At 39.3% G+C, this 26,520-nt stretch overlaps 1 protein-coding gene across 1 annotated transcript in view; it reads right to left on the bottom strand.

Moving 5' to 3' along the window:
• svp (COUP transcription factor 2) overlaps positions 1–19,638 on the bottom strand; it is a 180,935-nt gene extending 161,297 nt beyond the window's left edge. Inside the window, exon 1 of the mRNA XM_089083548.1 lies at positions 19,617–19,638. The gene's annotated coding sequence lies outside the window, so the exon portion shown is untranslated. The remainder of the gene's footprint in view (positions 1–19,616) is intronic.
• Positions 19,639–26,520: the final 6,882 nt, after the last annotated feature.

The following is a 26,520-nucleotide window of genomic DNA, read 5'->3' as shown; positions in this document are numbered from 1 at the left end:
TTCTCGACTCGACGAGAACAGTTTGTCGGCAGGACATCGATCCGACGCGCAGCACGCAACTTTCTTAGACTCCGCGAGGTACAACTCGATTCATCCACTCATCGGAATGGGGCTGGGGGTAACGGGGGCGAGCCCGGAATGAGGGAAGAAGGAGGACAGGGGGCTTTGCGAAGGCACTTGGAAACTCAAAGGACGAGAGACGCCTCGACCGAATCTCGAAGTCGATTATTAATTACCGGCGCAATGCGTTATAATTAGCCGACGTGTAATCAGGTTGTTGAACGGCTTAGATATCCGTCTGGTGGTTATGCCTAACGATCCCCTCGATGGCAATTCATTAAGATTGCATTACGCGGCCACGCCCTGATCGCGCGTAATCATCACACGATCTAATCGCCGATCATTGTACGAGAAAAGAGAAAGTCAACAGAAATTGTTTTCCAGACATCGCAATTAACAAAGAGAAAGAACGTCATTTAATTACACGGATTATTTTAATAATTATTTAACACTTGAAGGATTAATTATTAAAAGTACTTTTCAAATTCTCAAAAGTGACGAGTCTCTGCAGCTATGATATTTCTCTTATTAAAGACACGATGTATGTATAAAATGCCAAAGTGGTATAAGTAGTATAAATAAGTAGTATAAACTAGGAAAATGAAATTTTAGAGAAAGGCAGAAAACATTTTGTAATTATTCAATGGCATTTATAGACGTCTCGTGTAATAATCGGGGTCTTTAATAGGTAAATCTAAAATTAACATGAAACATAGTAAGAAGCTAAGATTAATACAATTTCGCATTATGATAAAAAAGCAATATTTTTAATTATGCAGATTCTTTTCTGTTGCTTTATATTTCGCTTAATGTAAAAGAAGATATTTAAAAATAATTTTTTTTCTTTATTGGATTTTTGTCAAATTTTGTAAATAATTTAAAGCAGTAAAGTGAAAATTCGCAATCTTCATGGATCGCGCAACATTCTGCATTGTTTTCAGTATTGATGGTGCGTCGCGCAGCTCTCCACGTGCCATCGTGAATTGGTAATCCTGGGAGCACTTAGCGACCAAGCCAATCCTCGCGCTGATTAGTAATATTGTGGCCTGATGAACCGAGGGCCCAAGTTGTCGGGCGAGTAGGAGATGAGTCCGTAACCTCGTTACCAACCCGCGGGCGATACGACTACCCCAACTATAACGCGAGGATGCGGTCTCGCAGTTGAGAAGCGACAGGAGCATGGGACGAAGAGAGAAGGAAGACGGTGGCGAGATAGAACAACGAGAGAGGAGGGGGGGGGAGGAGGGGAAGGCAGGGGCGAGAGAGACGTAGATGGATGGATAGATGGATACCGAAAGGAGGGACAGAGAGATAAATAGATAGATAGATAGGTGGATAGATAGAGAGAAAGAGGCGGTGAGAGTCTCCATCGGCCCCCGGTGACGAGGGATCGGAATATATCATTGAATTAATAACCAGTTGCACCGTCCCGGACTTCGCGGCTCGGTCTGGTTGAAATCCTAATAGCCAGACGGGAGAAAGAGAAAGAGAAAGAGCGAGTCATCGTTCCGACAACGAAAGAAACTTTTATGACTTGCGGATGATTGAAATAAATTAATCGCCGCCGGTGGCCGCCTCGGTGTGCGAGCGCTAACTAGCAACTATTTACGCCGATCGAGCGTGCGCTTGTTACGCGAGTTGACGCAACAATACCCTCCTTCTCAGTTTAATATCTTCAGGAATCTGACGGTAGCCACGTTCATTAATCCAACAAAATTATTGTCTCTTTCAAGTCTCTAACGAGCAAAGCTACTCGGGTAGAATCAAGAGTGGTCAAGGAATAGTTAAGAATTTATATCGTTAGTCGCTCCAAATGGAGATGCTTAAGTTTCAGTTTTATGTACATTAATATATATATATATATATATATATATATATATATATATATATGTAATAATATATATATATACTTAATAAATATATCTGCTTTTTTAATGAGTTTCACATATAATAAAGATTTTTTTCTACTATATGACAGTCGACTTCAAAATCCCTAAAAATACGCTTTTAACAGTCGATCAATAGATTTATCTATGCATTTGCATGATCGAGCTCATTGTCTTGGATCTTTCAACCAAAAGCTGTTAGGTCGATACTTACGGACACCCGGTGCACGGGACTGCACAACTCCGACCCCTATTGTTCGAGGAAACTTTGAGAATCGGGGCGCGAGTTTGCGGGCGACGTGAAAATCGATCTGACGATCGGAAAGTAATGACTGGTGGCGTGATTTAATGATCGCCCGCGACCGGATGTAAAACACGGTATAAAAAGATGACGGCTACAAGGGGTTGCGATTTGTGGCGCACCACCGTTTACGGAGTCGTAGAAAACGGGAGAGTGAGTCGGTCGTCGGTGTGGGGTGAGCCGCGACAATGCTCTAATCAAATGTCATGAATCGGCGCCATTATGCGCATCTGCGGCGTGAATTTATAAATATGCCTGGAGGCGGCCGCCTTTTGCCTCCCCCGTGAATACCCCGACGTGGGCTCCAATGGCAACCTTTAATTTGGCGATCTGCCGAGGTTCGAACGCTATACCGAACGATTTATGTTTTATAGTCCAAGTGTCCTTTATCCGTTTGAATCTCAAAGAAATTTGTCTACATCTATAATAAATTCTAATAAACTTAGAAAATTATATACAAAGAAATAGGTGCTATTACAAAATATATAAAAGACTAAAAAAATTTGAATTAACAAAAAAGTTCAAAATTGCCTAAAGCAGCAATTTAACTCGTCAATATGTGTTCACAGTTATGTGTTCTTATAAAAAAAGTTTTCTTTTAAAAATATATTGGAAAGGAATACTTTTCTTAGGAAATCATTTAAAACTATGTTATAATTATGATATATATGTGACAATATTGTCGCTTTATTACAATAAAAATTGCGAAATATTGATAACAAAAACAATGTTTTAACGATCCCTTTGAGGATCTTCGTACCAACTGTTTGACGATGCGAAACTGCAGCGCGTGAATGCGCGTTCAAAATGTAGAACCGAACTCTTTCTCGCGTCAGATAACAGATACGCACATACGTGACGCCCGGCGTCGACGACTGTGACGAGAGCGTAATCCACAAAAAGTTAAAAACACTCGTTGCGGCAACGGACGGAGGTAGAGAAAGTGTGCGGAATTTAAAAAATTCAAAAACGCTGCACACACCGCGACTTTTCGCTTTTGCAGCCGCATACAGTAAAAATAATATCTCGTTTAATCCGAGAAGTGCGAATCCCGTTGAAGAATACGTACATTCACACAGAACACAGTATGTCAGTTATTTGGAGCCTGACGAACGGATTTTTATTCGTAGAGAAAAAGTAGAAGAGAGAAAGAGAAAGAAAGTGGTAGGGAGGAAGGGAAAAAAAGATAGGAAAAAAAATGTATTATAAATCTGTCTCAGACAAAAAAAAATTGTAAAGCCTAATATCAAAATCTTGTCATCGTGCTTTTTATCAAGTATGTTCAAAAGATTGTAATAAAAACGGCGATAAAAAGGAACACGATGTGCAATTAACATTCTGACATTCGCCCGAACGAAAGAAGGTCATATGGAGTCCTGCGACTGGTAAAACGCATAAATCCGCGCATATTGCTTGTAGAAGAAGAATTTACTCGCGATTTTTCGTCCCACTCTACAGATATATCAGTCGGACCCCGCGACCCCTAGCGATAACCCAAAAGTCAAGGGCGCTCGATCGGCTCTCGAGACTTTTCGATAATCATTTGAAACGCGAAGAAAAAAGAGAAATTGAGATTTCATTATGAATACACAAATAACATTTATATATTTGCGCGAATTTATTCAAACAAACTTCATCTTTTACATTTATCGCTCTTCCAAACCAATCATTCTCGTCGCAACGAGAGCGCAGATATTCGCAATTGACTAGAAATAATGTAGAAATCGTATGTTTTAATAATAATTTCGATAACCGTCGTTAAAGTGTGAGATTAAAGTATCGACTAGGCTCGCAACAATCCTGATCTTGCACAACAAGAGGCACGAAGCACAACGAGAGAGGAAGGGAGAAAGGGAAATAAAAAAAAAAAAAAAAAGGAATTCTCGTGGGTGGAATGCGTATGCGCGACGAGATACATATTTCGCTTTCACGAAGGCCTCGACCGACTCCAAATACGAGGCGCACTTTTTGAATGCGGACCACCCGTTGCATTACCGGCTTTGTGGTCGCATGCTCTTTTGATCTACCCCCATAATTAATCCGCAGAGGTAACCGGAGACGCGTATGGGCGCACGGGGACCTACGGGGGCGGCGCGCATTCACCGACCGGGACTCCGGGCCGAGTTATTGAAAGGATATCGGATGAGAGTGGCAAGGGGGTGGGGAAGAAAAAAAGAAGAGCGAACCGCTGATTAACATTTTAATCAGGAGCGAGTCACGTGCCGAGCGTTTTGTATCACTAACCGTAATGATCTTCCGCGACAATGCGGCGGCGAGCGCGGAGTTTCGAATGTCAAATAACACGCGTCTATGCGCGAGAAAGGCCACGAAGACGGATTACGCCGTTGAAAGATTATATGAACTGCGCGTTGATGTGTTGTGAATTATTATCGGATACAAGTAATGTTGTGTGACAAAAAAAACAGATGTTATGCTACAATAAAAAACCGATAAGCAGTTCTGTAAGATAGAACGCGAGATGATATGATATCGGGAGGAGTTTAATATTTTTCAAAATTGGTCTGTCGAGAAATGCGATTAGAGAGCTGTTATCTAGAATTATTTTTAAAAAATAAGAACTCTTTTAAGAACTCTTTTAAGAACTTTTCCATTCACGATATTTCTACATAGTTTAAAAGAAAAATACGTAACTGTACTTGGAGATAGCGAAATATAATATATTGAAAAGCTAGAAATGATGTAGACTTAAGATACGGAAATTTGTATAAGGAGCCGCGGAAAAGATTTGAAAAATATTGTTATTACAGCAGAAAAATTGCGCCATATTTCTCATTACATCGATACGAACGAGCAAAAACTATTTTATCAATGTCGTTCTATTATAAATTACATGTGACGTGATGTACATTGCGTAACGTAAAACGTAGACTTACATCGCTCAACTATTTCATTTGTAAAGCCTGTCGATCTCGAAAGCTCATCGTATATGCGCGTAACAAATTACTTTTGCCGGATGCAACTTTCAACTTATGTATCTTCTGATTTATAAACATGATCCTTCGCGATTAAATGATCATCAGCGATTTGGCGCACATGCCGGGTGGATCGCGATCACCTGTCGGGAGAAGACGCTAATAAAAGATAACATTTGAACCTGCTCCATCCGGCGAACACGCGGCGGATGAAAGCACGTTGGTCGACCAATAATTATCGTCTGAAATCGAGAATCGCGCAGCGGTCGGTCCGGACGGACTCGCGAGGCGAGTAATCGGGGTCGCTACGTCCGTGGCGACGACGACGATAACGACGACGATGGTATCGGCATTTGCATCCGTAACAGCTGCAGCGAAACGGTAACTCGACGATTTTTACGACGGGGGTCAAAGTGCACGCGTTACCTCTACCGCAAACCAATCGTCGCCAATCGTCCGATGCTGCGCGTATTGTCGTCGATGATAAACATACGCGAATATATGCCGAATTAGCATAGGCCACGTACATGCGTATTTATTTGCTCATTAACGCCGGCTGACCTCATCCTCGTGGAAAAAAAAGAAGACGAGGTGCATCAGGAAAGACATGTGTGGGGAAATGTGTTGAATAATGATACACGTAATGCATGTAAAACTATGTCGGCTTTCGATATCATCTCTTTCAAATATTGGAAAAGGTTTTTGAAGTTTTATAAAGCATCAAAGAGACAATATACAAAATTGATACCATCCAAAAATGTTTTTGTATATAGCTATTTTTTCACAATCATTAACAAAAAAAAATTTCCAAGATATATAGAAAACTTTTATTTTATATTCATAATAATAACTATAATATTATATATTTTATATTTTAGTATTATATCTCGTGTCTTCTTCCTTCGTACATCTAAAAATATTTTTACATTTCCTACGTATTCCTCTCTCTCTTAAATTCTATCTTTCCTCTCTTCTCTTTTGTACACTTCTAATCTGCACTTATGCATTTATCCTACATCCTTACACAAGACCATTATTCATTATTAAAGTCTATCTGCACATTATCGTCGAAATAATTAATCCGATTGCGTCACACTTGTGCGGGCCAATTGCCATGATAAAACTCGCGGGGAAAAAAGGAAGAAGAGATACATCCGCACGCGTACGTACGGATTCCAACGATTCCGACGACGCATCACGGTGGCCGGGCGTGCAAATAACGCCCGTAATGAACCTCGACCGAGGATGACCGGCGTTCCGCGAGTCGCCGTCGTCGTCACCAGGAATTTTTATAAATCGTTATTCAAGCGAGCGCGCGAGCCACGTTAAACGTATGTACATTCGTACGTACCGCGTCCCGCATCTCTCGCCGCGTGCGTTTGCGTGCGCGCGAGCAACGGGGATCGAGGATGCGGCTCTATTATCCGGAGTGCCGTCGTTGTGCAACGGGGAGGAAAGGTCGCGTATTCATTCGTCGCGACGAGATGCATAGCGAGTTCGCGCGGAGAGAAAAATCACCGGCGACCGCTCAATGGCTATCTCAATGGTCTCGCCAGGTGGTTTATGGAGCCGGAGCGGAAAATAGGTGTCGCGTCTATCAACCAGCTCGGAAAAATCCGCGCTGTTCTCCGTCCCGTCGCGTGCTCGCCCTCGACAAGCCTGCCAGTTGACCTCTCGACGCATAGTACACTTCCAATTTACGACGGGCATTTGAATTTGAATTGGACGCGCGAGTAGGCGGATTGTTCTTCCGCGCCATTGTTCCTCCACTTTTCGATCTAATTATAAAATTGACAAAGTTCAACCTCCTATTGAACTCATCTCTGTGGAAGAGAAGACTTATAGAAAATAAAAATAATTATTAAAAGCTTATATGTATTATTATCATGAGTTGTTTTATATATATTTATATAGATCGCTATAAGTAATAAAAATTGATTGCACTATTAGGAACCGGTAATAAAGTTGAGTCGATACCCTATATTAATTATTAAAGATTTTCTGTTCCAAATAATTGAAATCTTAAGTTAAGAATTTATGTGGAATTTAATTGTGCAAAGTAAGCGTTAACAATATTAAGATATATTTCTATTATTATATCGTGTTCAAACATTTTGATAATTAATTCATTTCATGTGTTAGCTATTTATCTAAAGATATGTCTACTTTATCCTCGGGATTTTCTCGGAATGTTCTGCGATATGGTACGGAATCTTATGAGGAGCGAAGGAACATATGACAGCAAAGACTCCGATTTCGGGTCCGGAGTATCCTCCGTGTAATGCGGTCGCCGCATATGTTTCTACCGTTATCATCAACCAATAAATCGGTCGAAGACAGTTTAAAATCCCACTGACTCGCACTTGAAAAAGAAAAAAACATCTGCCGATACCAATGCCGTATCTTGAAAATTGATGTTGTTATGTTTGCATCGCGTATCGAATATCGTGACAACGCGCGCGCTCTCAAGAGTAAATATTCATTTCTAACTATAATATTAACCCAAAAATTATTGTTGTAATGCTATTTGATTAGAATATTAGAAATAATCTTAAACGAAAAGAAATAAATAAATTGATTAATCTTAGTTTTCATTAAATGGTCTATTATGGTTTGGTCAAATAGTAACTAATTTTCGAGTTTTCGAATTCGATGCAGATAATCCATATTGTCCAAATTCAATTCATTAATAATTCATTTTCCAAGAAAAAAAATATTATGCACAAAAGGAGAAAATCAAATTTAAAAGTCACAATGGAAACATCTTCGTTTTTACCTTCGTCATTTCGCTTTGTACAAAGGAACTCATCAGGGGTCTCATCGAGTGATTCAAGTCGTATTAGAGAAGAGGTTACCATCGAGCAAAACAGTAGTCGCGGAGGGTAAAAGGTGGAGAAAGGGAATAGAAAGGCGGAGAAGGCGGAGAAGGCGAGAGAGAGAGAGAGAGAGAGAGAGAGAGAGAGAGAGAGAGAGAGAGAGAGAGAGAGAGAGAGAGAGAGAATCCCACTTAAAATAGGGAGCAATAAATTGTCCACTATCTTCGCCGGGTTAAACACATTAAAGCGTCTTGAGATAAGGCCGCCTGGCGGCCCGTTTGTTCGCAGGGTTGCCAGCGAGCGGCATGAAGGACTGCGGCGTGTTATCCGTGCCGCGAAAAGAGAGGCCCGGTACGTAAAAGTGAGATGAAGAGAGTACTGGAGAGAACCCTCGCTATTATTCTTGCCACCGGTGGTTGGCGTATACTCTTGCACGCGTTTCTGGCACGGACTCTAAGCACGCCACCACCGCGATGGCCATCGAGCGCGCGCCTTCTAACACACCGCTCGACCCGACGGGTATATCGGCCATGATTTCAAAGCATGCGCTGTAAGAGACGCCACCAGACGACCAGGGTATCCCCCTTTGCGAAAGCACTTCTGATGAATCGAATCCGAAGAGAACGAGAACGTAACGATAAGCAAGGCTCTGTTTCGAGTTTCGCGCGACAAATGCTGGCGAATGTACTTTTTGATAGAAACTTGAACTTCGAAGATGAACGAGACGTAAAGAAAATAAAGATATATCAATATAATTTTATTTTAGCTTAGTTATTTATTTTGTATTCTAATCAAAGTTTCATTTAAATTTGGACATTCTTCACATTTTTCAATTTTCGTAGTCAGTAATTTTTTTTCCAGACAATTACAAAAAAATTCACATTAGAATTAAAATGTTTAAAAGTATCTGTGTAAAAATATATCTTAAAAATAAAGAAGTAATAAACAAAAATAAACAAGGATAAAGTGAAAATAACACTTATAAATAATATCAATTAATAATAAAATTAATAATAAAATCCCTCTGTTAAACATTCAAAGGAGATCAGAGAGAGTTCTCTTAGAATGATAATTCACATCTCGATAAATTCAAAACAAAAAAGAAACATTATTCGCCATTCGTTGCGCGCGACGATATTTTTCTGCGCGTTCCAAAGGGTTAAATTTAAGTTCGTGCAGATAATGCGGGCGACAGACGGCGCCGTTTTCGGTGGGAAAACGGGGGAACGGGCAAGGGGGCATCGCGCGCGCCCGGTGTCTCTCACGAATTCGCAATTACTCCGCAATTAAGAAGCGATTATTTTGCATAGACGAAGACGACGCCGATGTCGAGTCGAGTCGAGTCGCGCCGCGCCGCGCCGCGTGTCACCAAGAACTTACGCCCGAATAATATTTTAACGAGCCTCGTAATCCGATTCCCGTGCGCCAGAATCTCTCCTCCCTTCAGCCCGATCTCGAGCGGCGAGGGTGAGAGGAAAAAGGTACTTTGCATATTCGCCACCCCTTCCCCTCTCCTAATGTCGTCCTCGAGACGATTAGTGGCGGGATCTAAAAGGAAGGAAAGGATATTATCCCGCTCGATATATCACGCTCGCGATTGCGCGTATTGAAAGATAACGTAAGAGAAAATTGTGAATCCCTTGAGTGAAACGATCAGGCTAGCAGAGCTATTGGTTTCAGCTCGATTTGTGAACGAGAGACAGTGTAATGGTTGATTTAATTTTGATAGTTTACCATTAAAAAATAATGACAATTCTGTAACTTAATTTTAACAGTAGGAAATTAATTCTCTTCTTTACTTCGTCTTGACACTCTTGACGCTATTATCGCATAAGCGGACTTCAAAGCGACGAGCAGCATTGCTTCCTGGTATTTCAGTCGCTATGCTCGTCGTAATGACAACGTTCTCTTTTTCCTCGAGTGGAGTCTTTAAATCGGTTCTCGGTAGTCGTATCGAGTCTAAACTATTTTTTTTCACGCCCTTCATGCTCTGTCAGTGGCACGACAGAGTGTCGCGTTTATGTATTCACTAATCGTAATCTTTTCGCATGATATTCGTAAAAATTATTTTATATAAGAAAATTATTAAAAAGATGTGAACGCATTAATTTTTTCTAAAAAAAAAAAAGAAAAAACAAATTTTAAAAATTTAATTATAATTAATTTGTTAATTTAGATATTATATATTTTATGTATTCAACTGTTACAAATATTTTTATTACTGTGTAAATAAAAAGTAATTCTCCGTTGTGCGTTAATAAAGATTACAAATAATGATAAATTCTTATCAAATAAAATTTGAAAAAGAAATTTTCAACAATTTAATTTCTTAAAATTAATTAAAAAATCTATTACTTTATATTATTACTTTACAATATAATTAGCAGTAAAATATGATAGCAATAGTAAATAGTTTACTTTAAATGGTTTACTTTATATTTACATTAAGTTCTCAAATTTAGAAACAAAGTAAAAAAAAAAAACTGTTGGACACAAGATATTTAATATAAGACAATTGGATTTGGTGAGGGAAATCCTTCTTTCTGCTAAGATCCGATATGTAAGATCCGAATCGAGAAGAAGGCGAATCAATTTCACAAGCAACACGTACGATGATTACAGGCAATTGCAAACGTGACTTGTGTCGCGAGCATGACAGATATGGAGCAACTTGTGTGTTCCATCGAATGCATGTATATTACATATATGCAGATCGAACGCACCCAAGTCTATTAATTAATGGTAATAAACCACATAAACTGCACAAATAATATCCCTGTTGCTTTACCCGCGTTTTTTACTCGCGTTCTAATTGCCTTTAGGCAGCTTAAGTGCTTCATTTTCTTATCCCGATTAAAAGAGTGAAATCTCAAAGTGGATGCAGTCTGCGTTTTCTTCATTCATTTGAACTGAACCAATTGAGCTGAATTTTAAGTTATACTCTGCATGGTCTTCACAGTCCAGATATATCTATATATAAAATCTAATTTTATATATATATATACAATATATTATATACATATGTTAATTAATTTGGACGGATCATCCATTGATATCCATTTTTATATTTTCTATTTTTTTCTATATTTCCTCTATATTTTCGTAATGCGATTATTTTAGTAAGTGTCAAAGTGATAAATATATTCAAGGTTATGATTATATGGATTTTGTAAGTTAGATGTATGTATCTATAAATTTGCATGCGTTGCAATTCGACTTCAGAAAAGTTTCCGCTAGTAACTCGGTGGGAGATGTTGATTAATCAATATCTGCTAGTCTAAACATAGAGCACATCTATTTTCGCTATTTGAATTCTTAAGAGCCAAATTTATATCTGCGTTTTATCTTTTATGCAACATTTATACTTAAAAACTACTAAATCATATAATTTATCTACATTAAATTAAAAATAATTTTAAGTAAAATTAGCTAAAAATATGAAAATAACAAAATAATAAAAAATTTTAGTATAAAAAGATATTTTAGTATGTTCTCCCACAAACGTGAAATATTCTCTCTTTAATAAATAAAAATATATGTAAAGAATTTTATTCGTTACTTCATTTTCACTAAAAAGTTTAAGTTAGTAATTGTTCTGTTCAAAAGATATAAGATAGCAACTGTTAACGGGTCAGTATACAGTCACTTATATGATTTATACGGAACCTCGCAATGAAATGAGTTTTTACATTACCAGACACAATAGTCTCTTCACGTCGCACGTAAAACCGAGCAGTTATATCGTTGCGGATGAACAAAGTGAGCCCACCAGTCTCACCATCCATTCAACCCCTTTAGTCCTCTCTCGCAAAGGACGCGCGTTATCCAGCGGCGAGTAACTTTGCAAAGGGACAGAAAGAAATGGTTGGGGGCGAGGTAGATGAGCCACGGAGTTATCTCGGCGATTCGGTAATATCATGACGGTCGACAAATTAGCGTTAATCCCAGGTCATTAGCAAGATTGATGTCTGGATTTCACTTAAGGGCGGGCAGAACTCGGTGGAGGAAGGGAATCGTTGTCATTGCCGTCGTTGTCCCGGTCGTAATGAAGTGAGTCGACGAATGACCGGCCGATATAATTCTCGGACCAGAACAAAATATATATTTCAGGAGACTGTGTGTGATAGAAGAGACCCAAGAAGGAAGACAGGAGGAGAAAGAAAGATAGTAGACAGCAAGCGAGTTGAAGCACCCTATACGATGACCACGGATCAATCTACCCTTGGTCACCCACCCTTGGTCCGAGTTCTTGGTTTCTCTTCTCCCCTCTTCTCCTCTCATTCTTGTCCTCATCCTCACGCGCGTCCAAGGCTACAACCTTAGAGTCCGGTTCTGCTGGATTATCGACTATCGAGGGTCGCCGGATTCCGATGACGACTTTTCCGGTCGAATTTCAATGCATCTTTCTCATTCTTTCTTTTGCTTCTTTCTTTCTTCCTAGATATGAACGCGATCATATCGTTCTGTATTCCACTGATTTTTTTTTAAAAAGCGTCGAGATGAATAGATTAAATAAAAAATTCAAACATTATTTTTAAAAATTTTCATCAAGAAATATATGCAAAAAGAAAAGAATAGTAGATTTCAGTTTTTTTTAATTATTCACTCAGCGTTTCTTTAAAAACACTTTATATATTTAAATTATTGTATTAAACTTTGAATTTTTATCATAGAATTATTGTCATGATTAAACTTATCTAAATTTTGTATAATATTCTAAATATTATCATATATTTAATCTAGATAATCCAGAGAAAAGAAGATAAAAAATAAAAATAACTTTTATATCATATTACAATACATTGTATAACATTTTAGTAATATATCCAAAAATGTATATATATATATATATATATATATATATATATGTGTGTGTGTGTGTGTGTGTGTGTGTGTGTGTGTGTGTGTGTACATTTATATGTATATATATATATATATATATAATTATGAATTTTATATGTAAAAATGATATTAAAACGCAATATTAAAATCTCATATAAAATATTCCCTCAATGTTTCATGCTATAAAATATCAAATATCTCAGGACAGCGAACAAAAATCACATTGCAACGGAACTTCGCAGTGGCGTATAGGACACATATTCTTTGAAATATGAAAATGCATGATCATATTTAAACATGTTACGAACCATGATAGACATATCACACAATCTAATTAATAGATATCTAATTAGTAGATATAATTACCTCTGGTACATGCACACAGGACTCTGTATATCTTAGCTACAATCGCTTTTAGTAACAAAGGGCTCGACTTAGCAATGTCAAAGAGAAAATCGTTTCGACGGTAACAAAAGGCTTACGAGCGATCTGAAAAAGGAAATCGTCGATAACGGCTCGCATATACTATCCGAGGAATGCCCGCTCGCTCGCGGTCGCCGGTTCTGTTTTCGAGAGGGTCGTATCTCGCGGTCGTATTCCGTCGGGCCCCCTCTAGCCGGGCTATCTTGATCTCGTCGAAGAGAGCACGAAGCGCGTCAGTCTCGCATCTGCGGATTCGGCACGGTTCAGCCTAAAAGGAGAAGAGCGAACCGATGACACGCCGCCCCAGGACAGAATCTTCTAAGGGGCTCGATCGGCTGTCCCTCTACCTCCCCCCCCCTCCCTCCTGCTCTTCCCTACCGTCTAACATCGCCGCACACTCTTTCTCGTCGTCCGCTTCTTCTTCGTCTTGTTCCTCTTCTTTTTCTTTCTCCTTTTCTCTCGCCTTCGTTCTTCTTCGCGCGAGCATCGTCGTTCCAAAGAGACCTTCTTATTCGTTCGTTCGCCCTAACTTTTACGAGCGTCTTCCAGCGAGAGAGTTCCGTAATTGCCTCTTTAGCGGTACCCCCGGTACTTCTTGGTCCCGACCGAGGAGGCATCGGGAGATAGAATCGAGTGGCTTCTTTCTCTCTCTCCCCCGCGTCCTCCTACCTTCGTCTCCTACTGCCTCCCTGTATTCCTCCCATCCTCGCTTCTTTCCTGGCCACTTCTCGATTCGTCTTCTTCGCGCCTCGTTTTACTTTCGTAATCGTACACATCGTACACATCGCGAGACACAGAAAGCGACGCTATTGCGAGAACTTTGTATCTCATTTTGACATCGTTGGAATTGCACCGCGATGATGCGCGGTTCGCTCGCGACGACGCTGATAAAATCGAGAGCGAAAGATGCTGGGGCATCGCGAAAACTTCCATGCACTTGCACTAAATTAATCTGATCTCCGAAACATGCGTGATGATATTAGTACAATACAAATGCTTCATGAGTACGATATATCTTTGTCAAAACAGCGTTTGCTTCGAGATCTATTTAGAATATAATTTTATAGTATAATTATCAAAAGATAAAGATCTTCATTCATTTCTATCCTAATTTTAGCGATATTTATAACTTTTTCAGTAACAATAACTAAGAAATGAAATATATATTCAGTTTGAAATATATCGCAATCATGAATATAACTTGCATTTTTTAATTGCATTGATTTAATTCAATTAGCGGTTACGAGCGTTAAACACGCGGAAAAAAAATCAACTATAAAAGATCGAAGGATTCGGACGAACGGATACACGAAATCCGAATCTCGAAGAAGGCCGGAGATCGATTTCTCCGCGAGAGAGTCAAGCGGAAAAGAGAAAGCGAGATGGAGATACGACGCGTGCTCGACTTCGGCATCTTGCGGTCATAATCGAGTAACACTCCACGCGTCAGCGATATGGTGCAGCATCCAGGCCGGAGGCGCCATTGCCGATAGGGGCTGGAGTGTCGGCGGACGAGTAAAGAGGAGAAAGGGGATGGACGAAGATGGCGGGTGCAAAGAGCGAGGAGTGTATGCACTTTCTCGAAGCACCCACTCATCTCTCCACGTCGACGCGACTCCGCCCGTCCTGCACGTTCCACTCCCGTTCCATTCCCGCCAGTGCGATGTGCTTTTAACGCTCGAGTATCCATGATCTCTTTCTTTCCCCCCCCCTCCCCTTCCCCCGTTTCGTATCTACTACGAATCATGAAATATCTGCGAATCAATCTCATCTTTCCACGCCAATCGCGATTTCTGTCCTACAGACGCAACTCCCGCTCGTGTCTTTTGGAAGGCGCATGTGTAATCGTTAGATTTACAATACTTTCGTACTATTTTACATAGATATAAAAAAATATTAAGGAAAAAAATATTAAATATTAAGTATTATAAAAAAAATTGTATAATAAAAAGTTGAATATTAAAATGTAAGTAGAAAAGATGGCAAAATGATCGATTAAAGAAAAAGTTGAAAGAGAATATTAAAAAAAGTTTAAAATCTCAAAAAATATGTAGCACACATGCGCTATAATATATAATATATATTTGAAATGTTATTATACGACATTATTTTCAAAGAACTACTACTTCAGTTAAATAATGTTATTTACAATAAACAGGAATAAAAAATTAAGTCATACAGCTTATAAAACTCCATTATTATAAAAAATTTATTTTAATACTCTTATAGAATATCGTTTCTTTTAATTTAATAATAAATGAAGATATTGACTTTTCAAAGTATTTATAAAAGTAGATAAAAGGTTTACTTCTGTTTAAATAATGTAATTTTGTTAATTAGAAATAGATGGACTTAAATAAATGGACTTGTATAATTTAACAGAGATCCATAATTCTTAAAATCTTTCCAATTTCATAGAGTTATCTATTACTGTAAAATAAATAAAATTTAATTATGAAAGTAAATTATTTTAATATTTATATGTAAATTTCTCTACTTTATTTATCGTTTCTATCAGCAAAATAATTTAAACTTCACTTTAAAACAAAATTTTAAACTAAACTCTGGATTATTATAAAACCTTTCACGTTCTAATGTTATTAATATCAAGAACAGCATCCGACTAGGTATTAAATTAAAAGCTTTAGTATTATACAAACAGTTTGAGAATTTTAGAGAACATAAGCAAGATGAGAAAGAGAGATAATGTTTGCAGAATATTCAGTAAATAATAACAGAAATGGGGAATATTTCTGGAGTAGAAATTCAAATAGCGTGAGAAGTCATTCGATAATGATGTATACGACAAATAATGTCGAGCGAAATATGCCTCAAGCCCTCCGAGAAGGTATCGGCGCGAGATAATATTGTGCCATTTCCTTATACGCACGCGTCTCCAAGTGGGACGATAATACGTTGTGCAACGGCGGGCTCCGGAGCATAGAAGAGAGATTGTCTTCATTGGCATAACAAATTTCAAGTGCCCGAGGTGAAAATTGTCAATTGTCATAAATGTGACCGGCGTACCGCACGCCATTTACAACTAGTTGGCTCGCGTACTGCCTAAACAATCTCAATAAATCCCTTAATTTAAATGGCAAATGATGTTTGCGGCAAAGCATACATCCATTGGTGGTGCTCACCATTGTGAATTGTATGCAACTTTCACACAAACTTCATAACAATCAAATCTCTTGATTACTGAAAGGTCTTTAATTATCTCTCATGAAATTCTTCATGAGTACAAAATAAATCTATTTATGCTCTCCGAGAGCGGCCAAACACCGATAGCGCATTATCAATTATACTTTGAGCTCTTATCTATCTAATCACGGGACTGTTCCTCTCTTTAATTAGCCGCAATCGACGAAAAATGGTGAAACATGCGTCGAAAAAACAAAAGATGATACGCAGATGACAATAATATAATTATTTCAATTTATAAAATTGTATTAATAATCAACGCGCAATAAGAAAATTACAATTTATTAAATTATGACATTGTTTTTCTATGTTTTTCTATGTTCTGTTGAATATATTGTTCTTCTATTCTGCTCAAAAAAGTTACTTCAGTTTCTAAAAATACTCGATATTAAAGATTCGTTATCGAATGATCGATCATGAAAGGCTAGATTTGATTGCGAAATTGCTCGGTGATAAAATAAGTACAAAAGTACTCGGACGAAGCCGTATCCTTCCGTTGGTATCCTGATGGGGAGAGGACGAACAGAATCGCGGAAAATATTTCTCGCGATATGGGAACTCGAATTTATCACAATCGCATCGCGTTTTAACGGTTAGCGCCTTTAAAAGGAAATTACATCCAAAGTAATATCCGCCATGGCGCGTATTGAATTCGGCGCGTTTCATTACCATTACGTGATTTAAATTTATTATCGGCTGCGATCATCGTCGGACTTTAAAATTGTCGCGTCAATCCGGCGACGCGCATCCGACGCACCGACGCGCTTATCCGCTCTTCTCTGTAAACCGCATTGATAATTACGCGAATAATAATAATTATATATCAATGTAATAATTTAGTAACATGAAATTAAAAGTCCAAAAGTCCAAATTAGATCATCAACCGAAAGAACCAGTTGTAAATTGACTATGGTCCGATTTACCTCATCTAAATGTTAATATACGAACGATATTGATAATTGTTTCTCCAAAGAAAAGCATACACGTACATTAATAATTATGAATAATTATTTAACAACTATTCCACACTAACAATTTATATTGTCTAATATATTTGCATTTAAATTACTGATAAAAATAAAGTAGAAAATATGTAATATAAAAGAGATGTAGCAAATAAGTAAAAAATTGTATAATGCATACGTGATATATATAAAAAAATTTTACAATAAAGTCATTTATTAAATAAGAAAAATTTGTTTTACTAAATAAAAATTTCTCGAAACGCATATCTCTTCTTTGATGCACACTCGAGATGTTATGTTGGTTCGAAAAGCTGGCTGTAATAATCGATACACGAGAGAGGAAATTCGATATCGTTCAATCTACTCCGTTGACGTACAGTCCTCGGAAAAGGTCCCGCATATACCTGCTGACATTGCACATCGCGACAATGAACCAGCGATGCTCACCTGGCTTTTTTGATGAGATCGCCGAACAATGCTCTTATGTCAGGTACTCTCGCGACGCCTTATACGGTTGCTGCTTTTAAACCACTCAAGATAGTTAAATTACATCCGTATATAGAGCCACCCAAGAAAATGTACATCAGTAACGGAATATTATACTTAAGTCAAAAAGGTTAGTTTAGAATCAATCTCTCAAAACATATTTCATAAGTAGAAAGTAAATAAACAACGATAAAATTATAGACAAAATAAAAATAACATAGGAAAATTAAAAAATATTTAAAATGTAAGATACTAATAAATAATCTCTTTCTCTCTCTCTCTCTTCTCTCTCTCTCTCTCTCTCTCTCTCTCTCTCTCTCTCTCTCTCTCTCTAGTTTTTCAACAAATTGTTATACAACATATACGGTTTAATGTTTTATTATTATGTAACTTTAAAAAAGTTGAGACTTTTTTATATCAGATCACACGAATAAAGTCATTGTCGATATTTCTGTAGTTATATTACCTCTGCCATAAGCTCTTTAACAGCGTACATCCTCTACATCGATTAATTTCATGTGTCACATACGTCGTATCTAGTTAAAAGATACATGCAGCCACGTTTCTAGTCACGGTGCAATTTGTATTTAGATAACTGTTTTCGCTTTGAGATGTCACGACTTACGAGCCACCAGGAAGTCACCACCACGGGATGACGTCTCCAAGATGATCTCGCCGAAGACGAAAGAGGCATAACAGAGTTCGCGCATCGCGTCGACTCTTGGCTCTTTCATCGCGAGACGCGACAAACTCGCGCGGTTGTCCCGCGGCCGTTTTCTCTCAACATTTCCGGCAACGCGAGCGCAGCGTGCGCGCATTCCGGACCGATAAATAAGCGCTGAATAGCCTCCGCTCCGACCGAGGCAAAGGATAGGCGCCTTTCTCCGCGAGATATGATTGATCGCGCATCGGTCTTTCGTTCGTTCGTTCGTGCGTGCGCGCGCGAACGCTTGCTCTTTCCCCAGAGATAACGCACGCCCGGTAATATTATTATATTCCGACGTGTGTGCATATATACGGCGGCAGTGATTCCGCGACGACGACTATCGACAGACGCTTTGAATCGGTCGCTGCCTGGCTGGAAAGCGCCGCGACATAATAAGCCTATTGTAAGGAGTTCGATCCACGCGCGCCGCGCGGACAATCCTTTTCCTCTCCGCCGGCTCGGCGCCGCCTCGTATGAGAAATCGATCATGTTCGAGATATACAGGCAAACTCGAACGCTCGTAATAGAATGCTCGTACATCAGTTTAAATTCGATCGTCCGGCTTTCCGGCGATAGCGAGAGACGACGCACGATTGCAATCGTCGCGTGTCGTCGGCGGAGCGACGACTCCGAAAAGGAGCACCCCGGCGAGGAAGATGCACTGACAATCGCATCGGGTGACCTCGGCTACCTTCCTGGATGACCACGCGCGATTCTGTCGTCTAGATTGTATTGCGATAAATATGTTACGATATTGCCCGGCGGTATTTCTCAGATCAAGTGAATCGATCGGCGAGAGGCAAGACGGCGGGAAGAAGACAATGAGAACGATCGAGAGCGTGCCATAAGGATAAAGCGACGATGGGCGGGGGGAGGGGGGCAGAGGAAGGAACGGGGACGGGGAGCTCGTAACCGTGCCGCAGCTATTTCTGAATCTTTAGTCGGTTTACAAGTAGCGGGGTCACGGGCCGCCCCATAAAGAAGCATGACTTACATTGCTGCTATGTGGGCGCGCACCACGAAAGTCTGCCATCTATCTCCAAGGCTCGCCCAACCTCCTGCCTCTGGATGCCCATCCGTTGTTCCGCCGTTCTGTGGAAGAAAGGAAGGTAGAGGATCAGCACAAGGAGCCTGAGCTTTCGCCGGACTAAAGGAGGAATAAAGAAGGAGAGGGAAGAGAATGGGTCTGGCCCACAGCCCCGGCATAGCATCGTCGTCGCGACCGATGTATAGATAATAAACGACTTTACCGATCCCTTACGCGAAATCCTCGTCGATTTACGTTACCTCCCGGAAAATGCAATCGATTCTTTTTATGTAAAGTTGCGGAATCAATTGTAAATATGGTAAAATTAGCGATATGTTTTTTACAAGTAATAAGAGTGAAAGGAATATCTAGTTTTATGTCTAACACTTAATGTTAAATGAAACTGTTAATCAGTAATTATAATTTTGTACGATATATAATATGAAATTATAAAATTATATAAGAGACAAAAATATAAAATTATATGAGAGACAAAATTCTGATTCAGCAATACCTAGCGATATGTATTATAAAAATACATTCTTGTGATGTGAAAACGGCAAATTTCTAATATTATAGATGTGAAAATAATTCGCAATACATAATTTTAATCAACTGTATAAAACTTCCAAGAATATCACAGATATTAAATATCATTGATAAAATTAGTTATTTATTATATTTGATACTAATGTCTGTTAAAGAGTATCATTTTTTGAAAGATGCGAAATCATAGTTTATTTGTTAGTCGATATCTTCTAGACATCTCACAAACATGACTTGCAGCTTCAAGTCATCCACGCGAGAGGTAAAAGCAAGAAAGCATGTACACGAGGAACGAGAGACAAATAGGCAGACGCACGAGGAACAACTCTTCGGTCAATAGTCCAAGCTACGTGCGAGGGAAGAAACGCCTATCTCGAGTTCCGCAGCCACGCCGTCTGGGTAGCGAGAGAGAGAGAGAGAGAGAGAGAGAGAGAGAGAGAGAGAGAGAAAACGGAGAAAGAGAAGAAGCGAAGAAAAGAGGCGCGAGGAGACAAAACGGGGATCCTCTCTCGTAGCGCGGACGCTGCGCGCGACTATAAGGAAGAACCTCTTAATCGGGGACCTGGACCTCTGCAGGGCACCGAGGTCTTACCCTCGTGGCTCACCCAACGGCGCGGTGTATCTCGACGGAGCTGACCCCCAACCCCACCACACGCCGTCACCCACGGGCCATCATCGTCGATCACCAGCGGAAGAGGAACGTGCCTCCAGGCGCTTCTCGGTTCACTTCCCATCGGTTTTGCCCCGCATTCGTGTAATCAGCCAACGATGACCCTTTAGTGCCCAGAGCGCGTATACCCAAGGCGGTCGAATGATCGCTCGTGCGTTGCACGAGCGGACTCGTGCTGTCTCTCCTCTCTCGATTAAACGTCAGCGTGCGACGCACGCGACTCCGAGATGCAACACGTGTATCGTATATTTTCGAAAGATCTGCTGAGTAGTAGCCGTTTGTTATTTACGAGCTACATTTTTCAAGTCAGCAAAGTGGAGATGTATGAGAAATCTTACACGGAACATCTAATTAAGAGACACAAAGAAGCTAGAAGATTCTTGTTTACACTTATTGAAATAGATTAATAAATATTAAAGTTTATTCGTAATATATTTCTTTTCATTTCCTTTTCATTTCCTTTTATAAGAATTTAATTTGAAAATTAATATAATATATTTACTAAAATCTAATTTAAGAATATCACTTTTTAAGTATCAGAATGATAATATAAAAGAAGTTGATTAAAATTCTTCATCATTTTTATGATAAAACATACTTATAATATGCATAATACATTCGAATTTCCTTAATGTAAAAATATTAATTTCAATAGACATATATATCTAATGTTTAAATAAACTTTATAACTTCTTTATAATTCAATTTATTTTGTAATAAATTTTTTTGTGTTGAATGTTTAAAAATCGATAAACCCTTGAATATGCAATCTCGTTTATGTTTTATGTCGTAGAAAAATGTACGGACAAAATTTGATCCATCGTGTAACAACATCTCGCAAGCTCAGAAAGGCTTCACTATTCGAAAAAGTTTGTGATCCTTTTTTCACACAGGAACCATTGACGACGTGCAACATCGGTTTCGCAGATCGAAACTTTGTCGCTAATTCGCCAAGCTTATTCCTTCTCCCGAATCCTTTTTTTTTCACGCGAGGGTGGAATCCTATCTACTCCCATCGTACCTAAACCATGCGAAACTCTGTGTCACTTTTTTAATCCTGTACTGACATGGTCGACTTTTTTCTTGTGACTAATTCTATACCAAAGCCGTCCATCCTTTAATGTCTCTCTTTTTCCGGCCTGCGATGGTCACATAAATATCTCGTGGAAGATGTCCGTTCCGCGGTACGTAATAAAATATGCCGGTCGCATCGTAAATTCTAACCGAGCATAGGTATTTGCAAACTGGTGGGCTAAGAGAAGCACTATTTCATCGAAACAACAACGCCACGACGTGATCGATATGGACAAGAGGTCGTCAAGACAATCAACGTTGACTCCTGCTATCATAGAAAGATCAATTGCTCGTTCATTATGTAATTATTTTGTCCAGGACGCAGTTAAAATTTTCAGTTTTGCAATATAGTAAAATACAGTCCAGCCAATGTATATTTTTATTTATATATAAAATTCAAATGGAAATAAAAATCAATGTTTTAAAAGTTTTTAAGTTTTTAACAAAGATTGATTTATGGCAAAAGATTGACACTATATACATATATTCGTTAAATATTATAAAGATAGAAATATAAAAATAAAAAAACAAATATATTTTAATAATGATATCAATAATCTTTTTCAACAATTTTTAGCTTTGTTTTCATTTTTTACACAAGTATATTCTAACCTCACAATGCTTTGAAATATAAGTTATTTTTTTAAACAAACTTTTAGATACTTGAATCTTTTTGTAGAACTTGATAACTATGAGCTATAATATTACAGACAAATCCATGCTGTTAAAAAAGAAAAGAGATGAAGTTAAAGCTATTTTGATAAGCGATGATAATTCCAACCCGTTAATTTCCATCGTTCTCCAATTCTCTTCTCATTGCTCTATACTCATTGCTATTTACACGCGCCCATTTTCCCCAATATCATGCGGTCCTCTATAACACGAAAATTACAGGAAAGTGCCACATGGAGAAGAGAGAGAGAGAGAGAGAGAGAGAGAGAGAGAGAGAGAGAGAGAGAGAGAGAGAGAGAGAGAGAGAAGCAACCGCACGGTGGCACGGTCCGGTAGATGCACAATGTACCAGAGGGACCACGAAGACAACAAATCCATCATCTCCGGTGGGAGAGAGGCTAAAAGGGCTCCACCGCGGTAGCGCACTCTGTGTAATTGTTGCGCCGGCCCCCGGTGGCCCGGTCTCTACCCCCATGCCATCCCTGATGGGCTGCCATTCTCTCTCCTTCTCCCTCTCGCTCCTTCCATCCCTTTCTCGTCATCGTCGTAGCCTCGTTCCTCGCAATATTTCAACACTACCACATTTATATATATATATATTACCAAGTTTTACAAACGTTTAAAATATAACCTGTGAGACACAGGAATAAACCACCAAGAAGGAAAAGCGGGAGAACAGCGGAGAGGGGATTAAAGGGGTATCGGAGATATGGTTGCAGTGTTGCGGTGTATTCCGATGTTCCATTGTTCATCCACCACCATTCGCGCAGCTTCAGATCTTCCAGTTTCTCCGTTCTTTCGGACTTTTCTCTCTCTCTCTCTTTCTCTCTCTCTCTCTCTCTCTCTCTCTCTCTCTGCATTCCCCATTCCCCATTCCACCCCCGACTGTCATTCCTTCTTTTTCTCGCATTTGCATCGAGCATTATGTATATACGTATGTGCCTTCACGCGATGACACGGGCCATTGAATACCCGACTTTCGTGCGCCCTTCTCTCTCTTCTTTGCCCGTTCCACCCTCGTATGGACTGACTCTCCAACCTCTCGACCAATCCTCTTCCTCCCTTCTCCCACTTTCCGCTCGCGAATAAACGTGAACGCAAAAGAAGTATCTCTGAATGAGCGGTACCTATGGACACTATGGAGTTTCCCTGTTATTAGCATCCACTCTGTCTCTCGGTGCGCGGGCACGAAGTGAGAGCCGAGCGGTCATTATGGAGATTGAAACACCGTTCGCGATGCGTTCGTTCGTTCATTCCATCCCTTTTCTCTCCTTTCTTTCATCTACCTTGTTCTCATTCTCATTCTTGTTTGCTCATTCGAGATCGCGTAATCATACGAGCGGATAAAATCACGTAGTAAACGACGCAAAAATTAGTTTTCAGTAAGGATAGTTTTTTGAATAAACTGACTGATTCTCTTAAATCGACAACTACACGCTCAAAATGCCTTAAGATATTTTATATATAAATTTAAAACTATTTATATTGCAAAAATGTCTAATTGTCAAATATGTATTAGAACATAATCACAATAAGAAAGTAATGCAATGTAAATCATACTAGTAAATAATAATTAATAATTAATACATTTGTATTTGTTTTTTTTTTATAAATTTAATTGTCATTTTTTATAATTTATTTAAAAATTTTAGAATTTGAAATTTATTTTATTATTGCGCTATAATCCAATGATATCTTTACAATTCAAAATCTTCCGCTTACGTTAAACCGAATTCGAAAGAATTTTGATTTCTTCATAGCTATTTTGAAACAGCTGACATATTCACGCTTAGTTTCTTGACGGCATAAACATGATGATTTACGCGACGTCCGATGGTTATCCGATAATTCATCCTATGCGAATACGTATGGAATATGTGGAGTCTCGTAATCCGTCAGCGACGGTTGCGGCAATACGACGAGGGCCGTCATTAGGCAAGAATGCGTTGACTACAGTGCCTATTCTAACATTGCGTATCATAATAGCTATTATTCGCATACGTTTCTATCATTTGTAAAAGTTAAGTCTTTCGTTAAAAATAAAAATCATTTTAATATATTAATCGTCATGTACATACTAGTATAAGATATAGCAGTTTCACACGTTCAATTAGAAAATACCATTGAAAGTACGTTTTTTATAATAATAATGAAGAGAAAATTTTCAAAAAATATGAAAAATAGAAAGAACGAAGATAATAATAAAATACGCAAATAAAGAAATGGGAAAAAAATCTATGAAATATTTTGGACAGAATTAGACTTTTGCGGATCCTAGTTTCAAATTGTCATATTTCAAAAGACAATTACAGAAAAAATACTTTTAAGGATTATTTTTTTAGAAAACTATAACACTGTACAGTATAACACTGTCGCAGTTTCAAAAGTATCTTGAGAACTGTACTTTCGAAAATCGCAGCATTAGAAATCGCTAGCTTTCATTTGCATTATTCAACTCGCGTACTCTTAAAAGTCCTAATTAAACAGAATCTAAAGTGTTCATGATTTCACGACCGATAACGTAATTCCTTGGCGGCGTACGCGAATCGCACTTTCGGTATTTTTAATCTGAACAGTTTCGCCGTCACGAGACTCGCCGTTTCAGAAGTCGCAGTTTCGCGAATGGACACGTGTCCCACGTCTGAGTTTTGCACGCGCGCGAAGCGCGAGAGGAGGCCCGTCGTAGCCTATGACAGCCTAAGGATCCTTCCCCGGGCTTGGACATGCAATTAACCGCCGGCTACACTTCTTCGGGGCGAGCGGGGCGAGAGAGAGCAGCGATTCTCAACCGACTAATTCGCGGTGCGATATTGGATCCGGATAGTCGGGGGTACACCTTCGGGGCCTTTTCGCCGCCCGGGAGAGACACGGCCGGTGCTTCGAGCCGCGCCAAGATACCCATCCCCATAAAAGCTTCCATGCATGTCAAGCATTATACGACCACGTTACTATTAAATACGTCAAAGCCCCGTATGTTTATTGCATATTGGATGCCGTGCACTTCGGCTCGCCCTGCCGGTCCTCGTAACCCGAACCGATCGCCATTGTCGGTAAGGGACTCGCCTCTTGTGAGCTCTCTCGAACTCGCGCTCTCTTTCTCTCTCTCTCTCTCTCTCTCTCTCTCTCGTTTCCTTTTGCCATCATCGTCCTTTATCTCCAACTCACCGACCCTTCGTTCACCGCCTCGACGGAAATGACCTCGGTGCTGTCTCCTGCGTCTGCTGCGACGACCGACCGACGCATCTACGATCTCGCACGTCGATACATCGATAAGAGCCGCGGGACGCGTTGTAAATTATTTCACACTGGCATCAATCGCGCCAAAACGTTCATGTTTCGCTTTCGACCGTCAACTATTTCGAGACATCTACGCTACTTTACTTTCAGAAAAGAGTTATAGATAGAATATATAATTATCATTATTTTTTTATATGTCTTTTCATTGAGTAAAATCCTATCCGATTGATATCAGGAGACATTTCTTTTTGAAAATATATTCAGGAAATAATATCTCTCAAATCTTGAACAAAAATCATTGTGCAATCCCAATTTTGTATAAAAAAAAAGTTTGTAATGTTCGGGATTTCTTTTAAATAATTGTAAATAAAACTCAAAATTATTCCAGACTTTTATTCAATCTTCTTTTGCCCGAATTTCGCCCCACGAATACGATAACGATACTGGCGGAACAATATTCTCGTTTTCTCCCCGTTCAATCCGAGATATCTCGACGAAACGCGGGTTCCACGGACACCCCGCCATGGACGATGCCGCGGGGTTTGACCGAAAAAATGCTCGAGTCCGCTCTTATTATTCAGGATTTCGGACCGTTCGACGGAGATACGGTGAATTATGCATGGTCAGTCCCGCGGCGTCGCGCCGCGCCCGGCTTTTTCCCATGCATGCCAT

Source organism: Pogonomyrmex barbatus, unplaced genomic scaffold (assembly GCF_055798465.1).
Source record: "Pogonomyrmex barbatus isolate J1 unplaced genomic scaffold, ASM5579846v1 scaffold7, whole genome shotgun sequence".
Lineage (NCBI taxonomy): Eukaryota > Metazoa > Arthropoda > Insecta > Hymenoptera > Formicidae > Pogonomyrmex > Pogonomyrmex barbatus.
This window is presented reverse-complemented; position numbering and strand designations above follow the sequence as displayed.